The sequence below is a fragment of the Capsicum annuum genome, chromosome 2 (assembly GCF_002878395.1).
Source record: "Capsicum annuum cultivar UCD-10X-F1 chromosome 2, UCD10Xv1.1, whole genome shotgun sequence".
Lineage (NCBI taxonomy): Eukaryota > Viridiplantae > Streptophyta > Magnoliopsida > Solanales > Solanaceae > Capsicum > Capsicum annuum.
The window spans coordinates 148,072,452-148,075,665 of NC_061112.1; the positions used below are offsets into that span (position 1 = coordinate 148,072,452).

The 3,214-nt window shown below is 44.3% G+C and overlaps 1 pseudogene; it reads left to right on the forward strand.

Moving 5' to 3' along the window:
* The first annotated feature begins 1,730 nt into the window (after positions 1-1,730).
* LOC124896312 lies at positions 1,731-2,987 on the forward strand (annotated as a pseudogene).
* Positions 2,988-3,214: the final 227 nt, after the last annotated feature.

A 3,214-nucleotide genomic window follows, 5' to 3' on the forward strand; every position in this document is an offset into this window, starting at 1 on the left:
TCTCTTACTTTCCCAACCAATTGTTTCTAAAGACTGGCCTCTCTCGGCTGGATCTTTGTCTAGCCTACTACGAGGATCCCGTATCCAGTAACCCAACCTATAAAAAGGGCATCAAAGCCCCTTGACTAGGTTGGAGCTATAAATCTTACCTTATTTATTATTATTAAAAAGGGAAAGGGCCTTTTCAGCTGGTGCGCAGGAGTGCACTTCCATTTTCCCTTTACTAGTAGGGGGTCCCATGGTTCCTATGCCGCCACGTTTCTTGATCCTTTTCTTTTAGTGCTTCGACCTGAAGCGATATTTTCTAGCTAGTTTAGTGGATAAGATGTCTACGCTCCAGCTCACTCAAGAATGGGATGGCAGTGGTCCGCTGGTAAGCTCGTTCTGATCTTGGATGCAGTACATTGAAATCCTGAAGCACCACCACGAACACTACCGCGCGTTCGCCTGCGGTGCGGTAAGGCACCACCCTGTTGTGCCAGCAGCCAACTCCGGCGTGTCAGCTTAGTTATCCTCATCAAACCAGTTACTTAATGTCTAGCTTCCCAACTGGTAGATGGTTCCTTTTCCCCTAAATCAATGAAGAAGGGAGACGTAAGTTGATTTTTCTGAAGAACCAGAAGCAAAGCACTATGCCGGGGTAGGGGGATGGAAAAACAAACAGCTCCAAAGATAAAAAAATAGGGTTCCCAATGCTTCTCCATGCTCAATGAGATGCGCCAACCTCGGGATGCTTTACTCCTAACCCCACAAGGTTCTGAGATGGAGCTTACCCTGAGTCTCAGTTAAGAACGGCGATGATATACGTTTCACATGGCGCACGATTCCATGGATAGTTTCATTCGAGATCATGATGGAGGACATAGCTTATGATCATCGGCTTTGATCATGCCCTAGGCATTTGATTAAGACATTGCACAATGATCCAAACACTTTGCCGCATTTCTTTGATACGAATACAGTAATGATCATAGCGATATCCTCTGGTACCTACTGGTATATCAGGATTCAATTGGTCATGAACACCGTAAGGTGCTGCTTTTCACAAATCCCAGCATACCCCAGAACCTCTTAACATTACACCACTGAATCCCCAATGTTTTGCTTACTGTGCAGTGACAGTACCAATATCCACTAATCGTTGTTTCCAGATATGGTTTTTGGTTGAAATCTCTTCTAATTCATCGATACAAGAAGCAAATTGTTATGTGAATGAATCAATATCTATACATAAGCCAAAAGGCAAATCTTGTGCCACTCCACCTGGTCGTATGAAACTAGCATGCATCCTGGCTCCCGAGACTCTTTCATAGAATTCCAACAATTTCTCCCGCTCCTCAAAAGCCCACAGGAATGGAGTTGATGCTCCTTCATCCATAGCATGAGTAGTTAAAGCAAGTGAATGATTTAAAATTTAAGTTATTTCATGGAATAACACTAGTATATATTGAGCTCGTAATGGTACTTCGTAATTTAAAAGTCTCTCTACGACTGAAGAATGGGCGTGTTCTTGGGCCATCATAGAAACATAGATAGGGTCAATGATGGAAAAAAGAATGAAACTTTACAATAGCTTTTTTGTAGACATTCACTCGCATCACATACACAAGTGATTTCTGAACCGTGCAATAAGGTCACCCATAACACGGCTTTCCCACTTGAGTTATCTTAGCCCCAGGCTATGCTATTCAATAATATTGGAAAAATGACAGTGTAAGGTAACAACTAGTATGGAAAGTTGTTCGCCTTTGGAAGCCTTCGCCGGTAACAAAAGTGTATCATTCCCACAACCACTTTGGTATTTTTTTATAGCTTTTTTAAGTTATGCAATAGAAGGGGGGGCTTGCGCTTGAATTGAAGTAGCACCTTTGGAATATGAGTAGGGCTCCTAAGTGGCGCGTTCATGAAGGAAAATTGAAGGAAGAGCAAAAGGAAGGTTGGGTATTTGTGGGGCGCGGTCATCCGGCCCCGAATAGGAGGGGGCAACGCTCTGGATCCTCCCTGCTTGCAGAAATGAATGGATCAGCTTGGTTCTCTATTTTTTAGCAGGGGGTGAAGGCCATAAGAGAAGATTGCCCTACCGGTAAGGAAAAGGGGAAAAAGGTGTTGTCATCTATCTCGACCAGTTTCCTGAGGCGTTGGAAATCCAAACCGGCTCAGAGAATCACTCTCTCTAACGCGTCCTTCATTCCACCAATAAAGAATTCATCCTTGATGATTTCCCATTCCTTCCCTGTCGATACGCCTCTCTTCGCCATTCGATGCTTCTGCTTTCCCTTTCTATAACATACCCAGGCGCACTCATTTTCAATCACTAAGAAAAAAAACCAATCAAAGCCCTATCTAAGTAAAGCTTCATCTGTTATCTTTCCAACCCTAGGGGAGTTTATTCGACCCATTCCCCAGTCTCCCGCACTGCTTAAGTAAGTGTACGACTCCGTATGAGGACCTTCTTCTCTTCTGTCCACTCTCCGTTCACACGATTCTCAATGAAGAGGAGGAAGGGTGGGAAGCAGTTACCATGAGCCCTTTGTCCCACACATCTATCCAGAAGCAAGTGTAGTTCATCGGTTCCACCGAATGCTCCTATCTCTCGGCAAAGATCATCTAAGTGTGCAGTTATGCTTCGGATGCTTCACCATAGAATAGATTGATCCAGTTCTCGTTTATTTTCCATGCACTTACTCTATATCTCTGACGCAAAAGGAAGGATGCGGTGAGAAGAAAGCAGCGCTAGCCTCTGTCCGGCCGATCATTCTGCTGGCATCTCGCATTTATGCCCTCATTTGACTGCCGCTCGGGGATGTAGTTATATATAGGTTAGTTTTAGTGGGTTGTTGGCTTCACTTGTTATCTCTTTCTATGGCATGCTATTGTCTTTGCCATATTCCATATGTCACTTAGTCATCTCTTCCTTGCTGCGGGTCAGCACCTCTAAAAGAAATGGAGAACTTCATTCAGTGACCCCATGATCACCCTCTGAATGATTAGAATAAGGTAAAGCTTGAAGATAAGTTTTATACTGAATTAATTTCTCAGTCCCTCTAGTCGGGTCGGTCGGTCCTCCATTCATCCGACCGGAGGTATGGATAACAAGGCCACCTTCACAACCTTCTCCCTTCTGACACTATGTTGGAATAAGGTAAGGCGGTTTGCTTGAGTTGCTCAACCGCCCCTTATCCCGATTCTCATGACGTGCTATTGAACCTCCACC